Below are 14292 nucleotides of genomic sequence, written 5' to 3'. Positions count from 1 at the left end.
CTCCCAGATTCTTGTCTGGGAAATCCCACGGACAGGGGAACCTGGTGGGCTAGTCTGTGGGGTTGCAAAAGCGTTGGACACGACTTAGTGACTAAACAACAGCAAGAACAACCTAAATATCCACCAACAGGTAAACAAATGGGGTATATCCATATAATGGAATACTACTTTGCCATAAAACGAGGCCAGTTTAAGATAGTGACATAGGAAGACCCTGAATTCACTTCCGTCTGCAAACACACCAAATCTGTAGTTACGTACGGAACAACTTCCTCTGAAAACAAACCGAAAACAACAACGTGCTAAGGGACTCAAGGAAAAACACAAGAGGTGGGAAAAGCTGAGACATAATTTTACTGAAGAAGCCCGCCCCTGGTACCCTAAACTCAGAGCTGCTCCACGAGGAACACAGGGTGTAACTCACATCGGGCATCCCAACATTTAAGACCTGCGCCTGAGACAAGGCCCGGACATATCCAGCTTTGAGAGCCAACGGGACTCACATCTAAGACCCACAGGTCACAGCAAAGAGAAATCGCTATTAAAGAGCTCATACCTTCAGACTCACCCGCACCAGGGCCCAGCAGAGAAGGAGCCGACCGAGATGCACCCAGACTTTATGTAAGAGGCTTACCGCTTATGTTCAAGCGTCGGCCCAAGGGGCAGGCATCTGGTTTACCGCCCATGTGGGGCCTGCTGGGCACCCTCCCACGCAGAGGCCGGCAGACACCATCTTTGTTGGCTCCCTTTGCCTCACTCCTGCTGGCAGGACACCATCCTTTTTATTTTTTTTAATCTAGGTCTCCTTTTCTCCCTGCAGTTGGCACCATCTTTATGCCCTCCCTATGCTGCAGTCTAGAGCACCAGTGTGTCCCAGCAGGGAGCTTTCACATGTATGTGGTATCGTGCTTTCCATCAGGTACCCTGGTTTTTGTGACTACAGCTTAGGGGACATAAGGGACACCCTTGATTAATCATCTGGCTATGGTGCCAAGTGGGGCTTATGCTCAGTAGGTCCCACAGGACTGTAACCAACAGAGAAAGCTTTTCACCGGCTCGCACCTCCAGGGCACAGCAAGAGGCAACAGTCCGTGAAGTCGTACTAGGAGAGTCCCGCTACCCTATCTCACTGTCTCTTAGTAGGTGACTTCAATACCGCAGTTTCATGGATAGATCACCCAGACAGGACACCAATAAGGAGACATTTGTTTTAAACAATACGTTAAAGGAAAGGGATCTAACAGATACACACCATTTCATCCAAAAGTAACAGATGTTTTTCTTAAGTGCACACGAAACTTTCTAAAGGGTAGATCATTTGTTCAGCCACAAAACAAGTCTTCTTAATTTAAGATGACAAATCATACCAAGCATCTTTCTGTCCATGGTGGTATGCAACTAGAAATCAATCACAAGAAGAAAACTGGGAAAAAATCACAAATACGTGAACTTCAAATAAACTACTACGGAACAACCAATGAGTCGATGCCAATGATGTGATATACATACAGAAAACTTCAAAGGCTCCACCCAAAAAACTGTAAAAACTAATAAACAAAAAATAGTAAAGCTGCAGGATACAGTATCAATACAGTTGACTCTTGAACAGCAAAGGTTTGCACTGAATGAATCACTTATATGTGACTTTTTTTCCAATAAATACACTATAGTACGATACAGAGAAGGCAATGGCACCCCACTCCAGTACTCTTGCCTGGCAAATCCTATGGACAGAAGAGCTTGGAAGGCTGCAGTCCATGGGGTCGCTGAGGATTGGACACGACTGAGCGACTTCATTTTCACTTTTCACTTTCATGCATTGGAGAAGGAAATGGCAATCCACTCCAGTGTTCTTGCCTGGAGAATCCCAGGGACGGGGGAGCCTGGTGGGCTGCTGTCTATGGGGCTGCACAGAGTTGGACACGACTGAAGCGACTTAGCAGCAGCAGCAGCAGCAGCAGCAGCAGCAGTACCATACGGTCTTGACAGCTGAATCTGTAGATGCAGAGGGCCAGCTGTAAAGTTATACAGATTTTTGACGGTGTGGGTGTGTGTGTCGGGGCCGGGGCGGTACTGGGGGTGTCGGTGCCCAACCCCCGTGGTATTCAAGAGTGTGCTGCTGCTGCTCGGCCACGCCTGGCTCTTTATGACGCCACGCACTGCAGCCTGCCAGCGTTCACCTTCTCCACATCCTTGCCAACATCTGTTATTTGTTGTCTTTTTGACAATGGCCATTCCAACAAGTGTGAGGTGGTATCTCATTATGGCTGTGATTTACATTTTCCTGATAATGAGTGATGTGGAGAGTATCTTTTCATGTACCTGTTGGCTATGTGTGTCTCTTTTGGAAAAATGTCTATTTTTTAATTGTTTTTGGGTTTTTTTTTCCTGTTGAATTGTTTATACATTTTTGTATATTAACGCCATACAGAAAATGACTGGCAAGTATTTCCTCCCATTCAGTGATGTCTTTTGCTGTTCAGGAGCTTTTTAATTTGACACAGTCCCACTTGTTTGCTTTTGCTTTTATTGCCTTTGTTTTTGGTGTCAAATCCAAAAAAAAAAAAAAATTATCACCAAGACTGACATCAAAGAACTTAGCACTTACGTGTTCTTCTAGGAGTTTTATGGTTTCAGGTCTTATATGCAAATAATTTGGTCCACTTTGAGTTAATTTCTCGGTATGATGTTAGACAGTGGCCACAGCAGCCTACCCTAACCAACATAAAATTAACCAGCACACTGGGAATGAGCAGTGAGCTAGCCCATCAGCAGCGTCCATTAGAGGCATCATTACTTCTTCATATTTATATGCAGAGAAGACATTTAAGCTGATCCCCAAATAAGCACGTATAACCCTGAAATCTACGGTAGTTTTACCATTGTTTTTGTTTTGTATAAAAAGAAAATCTGTTTTTCTAGTATTTTTTCAGTTGATGTGAAATCCATGTAACTTAAAAGTAAGCATTTTAAAGTGTGCAGCTCAGGCATTTAGTACAGGAGTTCACAGTGCTGTGTAACCACCACACAGATCAAGTTCCAAAACATTTTCATTACAACAGAAGAAAACCCCACACCCACTGTGATGGTTAACGTTATGCGTCAACTTGGGTTGACAGATGGCAGAGGGAAGATTAGATTACTGACAAGGCTGAACTGCTGACTGACTGCTAACCGACCTCCAGACTACTTCCGTATGAGAACAATACATCCTTCCTTGTTTAAGCTGTGTTAGGGTTTCTGCTACTTGTGGCTGAAAGCAATTCTAAATAACACAATGCAAAAAATCACAGCAAATACACAAAAAGGAAGAAGTTTAAAGGAGGGAAAATGGTCTCAATACAATTAGATTTAAAAAATTAATTAGATGCATAATAACTGTGGGAAAGGAAATAAATCTACGATTGTTGAAGGTGATAATGGTTTTATTTTTGGAAAACACAGGAAGGTCAACTAAAGAAACTATGACAGTAAGAATTCAACACGATAGTGGGAACAAAACAAACGTAAGGATAACATTCATTTATCAGCAACAACAAACAGAAGATATAATGGGGAAAAGATAGTACTGCTGACCTTTGAACAAGGCAGGGGTTAGAGAGGCTGGCCCCTGCACAGCTGAAAATCCGAATAAAACTTGACAGTTGGGTCTCCATATCTGTAGTTCCATATCCATGGATTTAACCAACCATGGACCATGCAGTACTGACTGCAATATTAACGGAAAAAAAAATCTTATCTAAAAAGTGGGCCCATGCAGTTCAAATCTGTGTTGTTCAAGGTCGAATGTTTGCTGTTACTGTTGTTTAGTCAGTCATGTCCAACTCTTTGCAACCCCATGACTGTAGCCTACCAAGCTTCTCCGTCCATGGGATTTCTGAGGCAATACTAGGGTGGGTCCCCATTTCCTCCTCCACAACTATGTTTACAACTTCAAAAAAAAAAAAAAGGATAAAATACTGAGGAATAAAGTTGACAATTAAGACCTATATGAACAAAGCTTTAGAACAGTAGTGAATTCACAAGAATAGTTAAGCAACTGAAAGCCATGCTGTGTTCTTAGATCAGTTATAACACCATAAAGAGTAGTTTTCCTAGTATATAAAAGGCATATGATCTCTATAAAAATGCCAGTTATTTTCTTTAATAGACAGACTCAAGTTCACATGAAAATTATTACAATAAAAGCCAGGAAACTAAAAGAGAAAGCAATGTGGAGAGACTACCCCTACCATATATTAAATCATATAATTTTAAAAGTAATTTAAACAACGTGATTCTGCTGCATGATTATACATTCTATGGAACAGTTTAGAAGGTCCAGAAATAGCTTCAAACATACGTGGAAATTTACTACACGTGAAGGTGAGCTCAAAGGTCAACGGGAGACAGACAGGCCTGGAAAATCCCATGGACGGAGGAGCCTGTGAGGCTGCAGTCCATGGGGTCGCGAAGAATCGGACTCGACTGAGCGACTTCACCTTCACTTCACTGGCACAACAGGAAAACAAATTGAATGCCTTACACTACAGTAGAATAAATTTCAAGTAAATAAAAGATTTAAATGTAAAAATACTCATAAAACCACTAGAAGAAAAACATGAGAAAATTCAAATACAGACTGAGTAGAGAAAGGCTTTCTAATTAAGACTAGGGAATTCCCTGGTGGCCCAGTGGGTAGGACTCTGCACATTCACTGAGAACCCAGTTTCAATCCCAGGTCGGGGAACTAAGATCCCACAAGCCCCGCGCACATCCAAAAAAAAAAAGACTAAAAGTCCAAAGCCTCCAAAGACGACTCAGACTAGTAAGTTCAAATGTAAAAATGTAAAAGCCTTCCTTATTTTAAAAAAGTACAAGAAGAAGATAAATGGTAAAGTAGATAAAAATATATTTGCAACTCACGTCAAAAAGCTAATTATCCTAATAAACAAAGACTTCCTTGGATCTGAAAGACTCCAACAATCCAACAGGAAAAAAAGAAAATACGGGCAAAGCACACAAATAAATCACAGCAAAAGAAATACAAATGGCTCTTACACACACACACAAAAGATGTTTAATCTTATCTGTAATAAGAGAAATCCAGATCAAAATGATTTTAGTAGACCACGTTCACCTATCAACTGGGCAAAAAAGATAAAGGTCGGCAATGCAATACTGATACTATGGCAAACAAACCCCCTATTTTATTATTGGTAGGAATATAAATTGATAAAACTCTTAGCAACTTATCTACTAACATTTCAAATGTATATACATTGTGACCTAGCAATCACATTTCTCAAATTTATCCTGCAGCTAAATGTTTCCCACAGGGGAAATGACATGTACAATGATTGTACTGCAGCACTGTTTGTAGAAAACACTGGCAGTGAACTAGAAATCCATCACAGCAGACTGGTTAAACGAAGCAAAGTACGTGCTGACGGCAGAACGCCATGAAACCACAGCAGAGACTACCAGGGAAAAAGATCTGCATGAGTCACTGTTTTGTGAGAAGCGCGGGTACAGAACTGTGTGTGGCGGCTACCTTTATATACAAAACAACAGAGGAGGAGGCAATGAAACTGATCTACAGATTCACACACTCCCAATCAAAATTGCATAGGTTTTTTTACGGTAAGAACTGACAAACTGATTCTAAAATTCAAGTGGAAATGCCAAGGACCTATGATAGCCAAAACGAGAAAGAAAAATAAAGTCAGAGAAGCTAGTACCACTTGATTTCAAGAATTATTATAAAGCTATATTCATGCAAAGGTGGGCACGGTAAAGGACATAAATGGCAAGGACCTAATAGAAGCAGGAGACTAAGTGGCGGGAAGAATACACAGAAGAGGTACACTAAACAAGTCTCAGTGACCCAGCTCAGTGTGCTCACCCACCTAGGGCCAGACATCCCGCAGTGTGAGGTGGGCCTCAGGCAGCATCACAACGAACAAAGCCAGTGTGTGTGGGGCTGTGGGGGTAGGTGGGGTGGGGGGGGATGGCATTCCACCTGAGCTATTTAAAACCCTAAAAGATGATGCTGTTAAAGTGTGCACTCACAGTCAAAGTCTTAGTTCTTAGTTGTGTCTGACTCCTTGTGATCCCCACGGACCGCAGCCCACCAGGCTTCTCTGACCACGGGGTTCTCCAGGCCAGAATACTGGAGTGGGCTGCATTTCCTTCTACAGGGATCTTCCCAACAGAGGGATCAAAACCAGGTTTCCTGCACTGCAGGTGGATTCTTTACCATCTGAGCCACCTGGGAAGCCCCAGCAAATTTGTAAACCTCAGCAGTGACCACAGGACTTTGCCGACAAAGGTCTGTCTAGTCAGAGCTATGGCTTTTCCAGTAGTCGTGTATGGATGTGAGAGTTGGACTATAAAGAAGGCTCAGCACCAAAGAATTAATGCTTTCAAATTGTGAAGCTGAAGAAGACTCTTGAGAGTCTCTTGAACAGCATAGAGATCAAGCCAGTCCATCCTAAAGGAAATCAACCCTGAATTTTCATTGGAAGGACTGATGCTAAAGTTCCAATACTTTGGTCACCTGACTTGAAGAGGCGACTCATTGGAAAAGACCCTGCTGCTGGGAAAGACTGAGGGCAGGAGGAGATGGGGGTGACAGAGAAAGAGATGGTTGGGTGGCATCATCAACTCTATGAACAGAGTTTGAGCAAGCTCCAGGAGATGGTGAAGGGCAGGGAAGCCTAGTGTGCTGCAGTCCGTGGGGTGGCAAAGAATCAGACATGACTGAGTGAGTGAACGACAACTCCAAAAGTTAAGTAACAACCACAACAGAAGAAATTATATTTAAACCAAAAAAGGATAGTTTGAGTTGGTATTTCTTCCTACTTAAGTCACAAATCCTCTCAGAAGATTTCCCTAGCCCACATATTCCTCCCTAGACCAGCAGCCCTCCGAGGTTTACTGTGCCCCCTGGGGTGCCTGGGAATCCCAAGCCACGGTGGTTTCCCGTTCATGGTTACTGACTGAGAGCCATGTTCTATCAGGCCATTTACACACACGTTGTTCTTTGACCTCTGAAGAGTCTAACATCTTAAGAAAAAGGAAAGTGAAAGTGAAATCGCTCAGTTGTGTCCGACTCTCTGCGACCCCATGGACTGTAGCCCACCAGGCTCCTCCATCCATAGAATTTTCCAGGCAAGAGTACTGGAGTGGGTTGCCCTTTCCTTCTCTAGGGGATCTTCCCAACCCAGGGATGGAACCCAGGTCTCCTGCATTGCAGGCAGACGCTTTACCATCTGAGCCACCAAGGAAGCCGCCAAGGTCATGTTAAATAAATGGTAGCATCAATAAAAGTTGAGAGGATGTTCCGTATTCAAAGACCAGTACAGATTTACCATCCAATCAATTATCGGCTAAGATAAGCTCATTTGTAGGATGCATAGGAAGAAATAACTCTCAAAGTTCTTAAATTATCAGAAATTTGGCTTTGGGAATTCCCTGGCAGTCCAGTGGTTAGGACTCTTTGCTCTCCCTGCTGAAGGGCCTGGGTTCAATCCCTGGTTGGGGAACTAACTTTCTACAAGCTGAATAGTGGGGCATAAAAAAGAGAAAGAAGAGAAAGAAAACAAATGGTCTCAAAACTTTTTTGGGAGCCATATGGCTTGCGGGATCTTAACTCCCCAACCAGAGATTAAACTTACGTCCCTTGAAATGGAAGCAAGGAGTTCTAATCACTGGACTGCCAGGGAATTCCCCAGCCTCAAAAATTGAATCAAATTATAATGAAAGTGTTTACAATAAATATAAGAGGAAGGGGACTGCAGCCATGAAATTAAAAGATGCTTACTCCTTGGAAGGAAAGTTATGACCAACCTAGATAGCATATTCAAAAGCAGAGACGTTATTTGCCAAAAAAAAGTCCGTCTAGTCAAGGCTATGGTTTTTCCTGTGGTCATGTATGGATGTGAGAGTTGGACTGTGAAGAAGGCTGAGAATTGATGCTTTTGAACTGTGGTGTTGGAGAAGACTCTTGAGAGTCCCTTGGACTGCAAGGAGATCCAACCAGTCCATTGTGAAGGAGATCAGCCCTGGGATTTCTTTGGAAGGAATGATGCTAAAGCTGAAACTCCAGTACTTTGGCCACCTCATGGAAGAGCTGACTCAGTGGAAAAGACCCTGATGCTGGGAGGGATCCGGGGCAGGAGGAGAAGGGGACGACAGAGGATGAGATGGCTGGATGACATCACTGACTCGATGGACATGAGTCTGAGTGAACTCTGGGAGTTGGTGATGGACAGGGAGGCCTGGCGTGCTGCGATTCATTGGGTCGCAAAGAGTTGGACACAACTGAGAGACTGAACTGAACTGAAGAGGAAGGGAAATTCTAACAGAGAAGAGAAATCTACACTTCCCAACCAAGTATGCTGGTGAAAAGGCCAGGGTGCTCTTGCCAAATTCAGGATCTATGTCACTCACTCCAGAATAACCTATGATCTCCACTTGGAGCAATGATCAATGTTCTTCATTCTCAAGGTGCTGTCACATGCCCTGGAATGCTTCTGTTTCTTCCCACCAGGGATTAAAGATACTAGATCTGGACTGTGAAGCCAAGGAGGGAGGGCTCCACTAGCTTTTGGCATCAGGAATCAATTCTTCCAAGTGATAAGAATCAACCTTTAGGCTAGAGGTCAATTTGCCAAATAGGACTCCTCTTGCAGGTTCATACAAAATGAGTGTGGAGCCAAGCTGCTTAATGAGTAAGCTAGTCTATGGAAATCCTATAGGAGGCTTCTAGTCTATGGAAATCCTACAGGAGGCTTCTAGTCTATGGAAATCCTATAGGAGGCTTCTTGAAGAGTTTAATAGAGGTAACACTAAGGACTATTTCTAAAAATAGAGCTATGGTTCAAGTTTTTTGAATACTTGCATCAGGATTTCATCATTGTAAACATCTTGAGTAAATATTGGGGGCTTCCTCCAAGGTTCAGCAGGTCCTGGGGTTCAATCCCTGGATCGGGAAGATCCCCTGGAGGAGGGCATGGCAACTCCCTCCAGCATTCCGGACAGGAAAATCCCATGGACAGAGGAGCCTGACGGGCTACAGTCCGTGGGGGCGCAAAGAGTTGGACGCGACTGAAGCGGCTGAGGTAAACACGGACCCGGAAGAGCTCTTTTCCATTCACTGGGTTTGTCCAAGACTGGGATATTTCTTAAGATTTTCTGACTTGGGGTGAAAATACCTTCACTTGGATCTGCTGCAACAGCAACAACAATCCTCATCAACCAAGAAATTACCAGCTGGGCCTCTGGGACTCCCAGAGACCCCCAGGAGCCTCAGCTCCTGCTAAACTGGTACCATGACTGCTTTTCCAAATTACCTGGAGGAGGTCCACCTCACTGCTTTCAGAGACACAATTCACTGCCTTGAAAGCTTCTCTGGCTCTTCTTCCATCTGATTCTGTCTTCACCTTTCTTCAAGGCTACCCCAAATCCCATGTTATACCCAGGACAACTCAAAGAAACAGGGGGTTGAGGGGTCACGGCACTAATCCCCACTTGGCAGAAAATCCAAATATAGCTTTATAATCAACCATCTGCAAATTCAACTACCCCCAGAGTGTAGTACTGTAGTATGCTATTGCTATTATTGGTTAGTCCACAAGTCATGTCTGACTCTTTTGCAATCCCATGAACTGCAGCCCATCAGGCTCCCCTGTCCATGGGATTTCCCAGGCAAGAATACTTGAGCGGGTTGCCATTTCCTTCTCCAGGGGATCTTCCCGACACAGGGATGGAACCCGCGTCTCCTGCATTGGTAGGCGGGTTCTTTGCCACTGAGCCACCAGGGAAGCCAGCATTTTTGGGGGAGGACGACTCATACTGGTTCAAACTCATGTTGTTCAAGAGTCAACTGTTGTACTTCTTACATTGAACTATAAGGTAAGGAAAGGTGTTGAAGCTGAAAAGTTGTGGAGTTTTGAGACTCAGAAAGCTCCTATTTAATGGCCTGAAGCTGCAAAGAGGGCATTTCCTGCGAGTTGGGCATTGGAAAGGATCTGCAAAGTCTGAGATACTTGGAATACTGGCCAGAATTCACTGGGGGTGAAGGAGGGTGGGACGGGATGGGGAGGGCCCACCAGCAGCCCTCAGCAGTTTGAAGGCTTGAAGGTTTGATTTTGCAGGATCGTGAAACAAAAGAACAATGACTAACTATCAATACCACTTACGTTCTAATTCAGAAGGCTCTCCAGATGCCGAGCACACACTTTCTGTGTAACCTGACCTCATATTAACCTCACAAAGGGAACCTTTCCAGGGGGTTATTAGCATTTTACAGACGAAAACCCTGAGGCTCGGAGAAGTTAAGGAATGCAACCAGGGTCACCGAGGCACAAAGTAAGAGCCCCGCTTCGTGGGGTATCTGGCTTTAGAGCCCCGTTATTCACCCTCCTTAAAGGACAGCAGGATTTCCAAATAATGTCATTCACTTTTAGGGAGACATGATAAGATAAAGGTAGCAGCTGACAACCATGAAGGCGTTCTGGGAATCACAGAAATAACGAAGTGAAGTGCTTAAATTTAACTTTACAAGGAAAAGGAAAGTTATGTTTTCAGGTCCTTAAATCAATAGCTTCACCGTAATCATAACCCTACTTTTATGTCTGCAATTTCAAACCAGTTTTAAATATTAAGCTTTTTTTTTTTTTTTTTGGACTGCTTGACCGACTTGTTAATTAGCAAACAATTAACCTCCCCTCCCCGTCCCACCCCTCCACCCCGTTCCCGGCCCAGGGACGGGGAAACGTGCCCGAGAGACGCTCACAGGGATTTTCGCCTCTTCTCTCTCCAAAACTGTTTCGAGGAGCAAATAACCGAGCGCATGAGGCAGCTCTAATGAGCCCTGTGATTCGGTTAGGAGACTGCGCGCTGAAAGCGTCGCCCCGAGGACAACGTGACGCCCCGCCTTCCCGCCGCACTTGGGAGGTGCGCGCGCACCCGGGAAAGCGCGCCCAGGGGTGGGACCGCGGATGTGCCCGGAGACAGCATGGCGGCTCCGGCGTCGGGAACCCGGAGCGCAAGCCGGAGGCCCGCTACGGTGGCCCGCGGGGGCCCTTATAGTGTTAGAACGCTGACTCCCCTTCGGCTCCTGGTGGAGCAAAGGGAATTTCCACCCAGGGATCAGAAGAACCCTGAGCGGTCGCGGGGCCGAACAGCCAGGACCACCAGAAGAGGACACCCCCAGCTGGCCAGAGTCGGAGGAAGAAAGAAGAGCAAGGCCATTCATTGAATTCCTTCATTCCCTCGTGAGCACCGACAAACTTCGGTTTGTTCTTGATAGTGACTCTTTTCCGCGATCTGTAAAGGGAAGTTCTGTTTCCGGAGAGATAGGCTGGACTAAATCAGTCCGTCCAACAGCTAGTTATCAAGCGCTTACGGAGTGTAAGGCCCTGTGCTAAGTGCCCCCAGAACAAGTGCCCCTTGTCACTCGTCATTGAGTGTTCTCCCTGGTTAGAGAAGATGCTATGTACTGTGGAGATGGACAGGGCATATCCTAAGTCCACAGATGCTGGCCCTGTAGGCAGGGAGGGTACATCCTGTCTGGACGGTGACTCACTCTACAGTTGACGGGCATGTTGCTGCCTCCTTCGGGGGTTAAAGGGCTTCCCTGGTGGCTCAGATGGTAAAGTGTCTGCCTGCAACGCGGGAGACCTGGGTTTGATCCCTGGGTGCGGAAGATCCTCTGGAGATGGAAATGGCAACCCACTCCAGTTTTCTTGCCTAGAAAATCCATGGACGGCGGTCACAAAGAGTCGGACACGACTGAGCGACTTCACTCACCCCGGGGGTTAAATGCAATTCACCAGCCACAGGGTCGCCTCAAAGATTAGTGTCCCATCAAGTCCTCAAATGATGCTTTTGAACTGTGGTGTTGGAGAAGACTCTTGAGAGTCCCTTGGACTGCAAGATCAAACAAGTCAATCCCAAAGAAAACCAGTCCTGAATATTCATTGGAAGGACTGATGCTAAAGCTGAAGCTCCAATACTTTGGCCACCTGATGTGAAGAACTGACTCATTTGAAAAGACCCTGATGCTGGGAAAGATTGAAGATGGGAGGAGAAGGGGCCAACAGAGGATGAGATGGTTGGATGGCATCACTGACTTGATGGACATGAATTTGAGTAAGCTCCAGGACTTGGTGATGGACAGGGAAGCCTGGCATGCTGCAGTCCATGGGGTCGCAGAGTCATACACAACCGAGTGACTGAACTGAAGTCTTCAAAGTTAGTTTCCATTGTTGTCAGCTGGGTCCTCTGTAGTGGTAATCAGCCAGCCAGTTCAGCCTTGATGAAAGCCCATGTAGTTGAACTCATTCATAGCCTCCAGCCTGTTACTGTAGCCACAGTGTATGGTTTCTTTGAACAAGCACTGGGGGACTTGGAGGGTGGGGGAGGGAAAGCCAATATCCACAGTTTACAAAGACCTCCACTCCACCGAATGCCTTCTAAGGGGTGTTTACATGGGGCAAGATATCTTCATATTATGTGCCCATTCAGAAAAATTCATCCACATAACTCCCCACCAGACCACCATACCTAACCTCTAATCTTGTTCCTTCTAAGCCCCTGATTAACTGGTCAGCCCTTTAGCCAGTGTCCATCAGTCCCTCGTGCTACCTCTACGCACCTACGTGGTAAGCCAGTCATCCACTGAGAGTTCTAGCATCTGAGACGATTCCCCTTTGAAACTGTATTCCCCTTTGAAACTTTTTTAAAACTGTATCTTTTTTATTTTTAGTTTATCTATTTATTGGCTGCACTGCACAGCATGTGGCATGTCCCTGACCAGGGATCAAATTTGTGCCCCATGCGTTGGAAGCACAGAGTCTTAACCATTGGACGGCCAGGGACATCCCACCACTGTCTTTTGAGAGCTGCACCCGAGCAAGGCTGTAATACTGGCTTGTGCCAGCCGATTATGCAAGTGTCAGAGACTGGGTGTGGGGCAATCCCGAGTGTGTGGGTGTGGCTTGGGAAGAGGCAAGAGTGCCATCAAAGCAGGCGCTCTGGGACCTTCAGGCCCAGCCCTGTAGACGCGCTTTCTTTCCTCTTTCCAGTGGGATACCTCTGTGTGCATCCAATTTTATGGATCAGATGACACTCAATGCATGAAAGACAATTCAGATGACAGTCTGTGGCCTTCAGGGGAAGGTGCAGCCAGCCTGCCATGAGGGAGCTGGAGCAGGAAGAACCCGACCTCACCCCATCCCTGCCAGTGCTCCCTACTGGCTATATCCGCCCAAAAGACAGAGAGCCCATTGATGTGTCTACATGAGCCAGCCTCTGGGGTCTCCGTGCAGGATGAAGAGGAGAAATTCACTGGTTGGGCTGTGATGGCAGCCTCTAAGATGGCCCCCACTTACCTCCACCCCCTGGAATTCACCCCCTGTGTAGTCTTCTCCCATATTGTAGTAGGGCTGGTCTGTGTGACCAGTTAAAATACAGCAGAAATGATAAATGTCATTCGTTGGTTGGGTTATGAAAAGGCACTACAGTCTGGGTTTTAGTTGGTGTGGCATGTAGCTTCCTGAGATGGCCCTGGGATCCCTGCCACCTCCTGGGATTCATGCCCTGGTGTACAACTCCTTTCCTGGAGTGTAGGCTGGACCAAGTGACTCGAATCTAAGGAACAGGATACGGCAAAAGGGGGGAAACCAAGGACCGTGGCTTCCGTCTTGCCTGCACACTCTTTTGCCTTCTTGTTCGCTTGCTCTGGTGAAGGACACTGCCCACCGGAAAAGCCCTCATGGCAAGGAGCTGAGGGAGACCTCGGGCCAAGAGCCAGCGAAGAACTGAGGCCTTGAGTACAACAGCCTGAGGAAGTGAGTCCTCCTGACACCCACAGGAGCCTTTGGGAAGAGCATCACCCAGGTGAGACTTAAGAATCTCAGACTCTGCTCACTTCGGCAGCACATCTCCTAAAACTGGAATGGTAACAGAGATTAGCATGGCCCCCGTACGAAGACGGCACACAAATCTGTGAGGTGTTCTGTATATTTGTGTTATCTCACAACTTTCATCACAAACTGCTAAAAAACAATCTTAAATGAGCTCCAGATGACACCTCGATGGCAGCCTTTTTAGAGACCTGGTCCACAGGCAGTGTGAGAGAACAACTGCCGCTTGCAGTTTGGGGGTAATTTATTCTACAATATAGAATATAGGTACCCAATACAGTCTCGCTGCCTCTCTCCCTCCCTCCTCTTACTTCTGGGGAAAGTCAGCTGTCCTGTCATTGAGGAGCCCACCTGACATGAAACCACAGCCTCTTGCCAA

At 45.9% G+C, this 14292-nt stretch overlaps 1 non-coding gene across 1 annotated transcript; it reads left to right on the top strand.

Moving 5' to 3' along the window:
• Nucleotides 1-13910: 13910 nt before the first annotated feature.
• Nucleotides 13911-14015, top strand: LOC113883072. Its single transcript, XR_003508557.1, has one exon. It is a non-coding gene; the product is annotated as a U6 spliceosomal RNA (small nuclear RNA).
• The last annotated feature ends 277 nt before the right edge of the window (nucleotides 14016-14292 follow it).

Source organism: Bos indicus x Bos taurus, chromosome 24 (assembly GCF_003369695.1).
Source record: "Bos indicus x Bos taurus breed Angus x Brahman F1 hybrid chromosome 24, Bos_hybrid_MaternalHap_v2.0, whole genome shotgun sequence".
In the NCBI taxonomy this organism is placed as follows: Eukaryota; Metazoa; Chordata; class Mammalia; order Artiodactyla; family Bovidae; genus Bos; species Bos indicus x Bos taurus.
The sequence above is the reverse complement of the archived record's forward strand: the minus strand, read 5'-3'. Positions and strand labels throughout refer to the sequence as shown.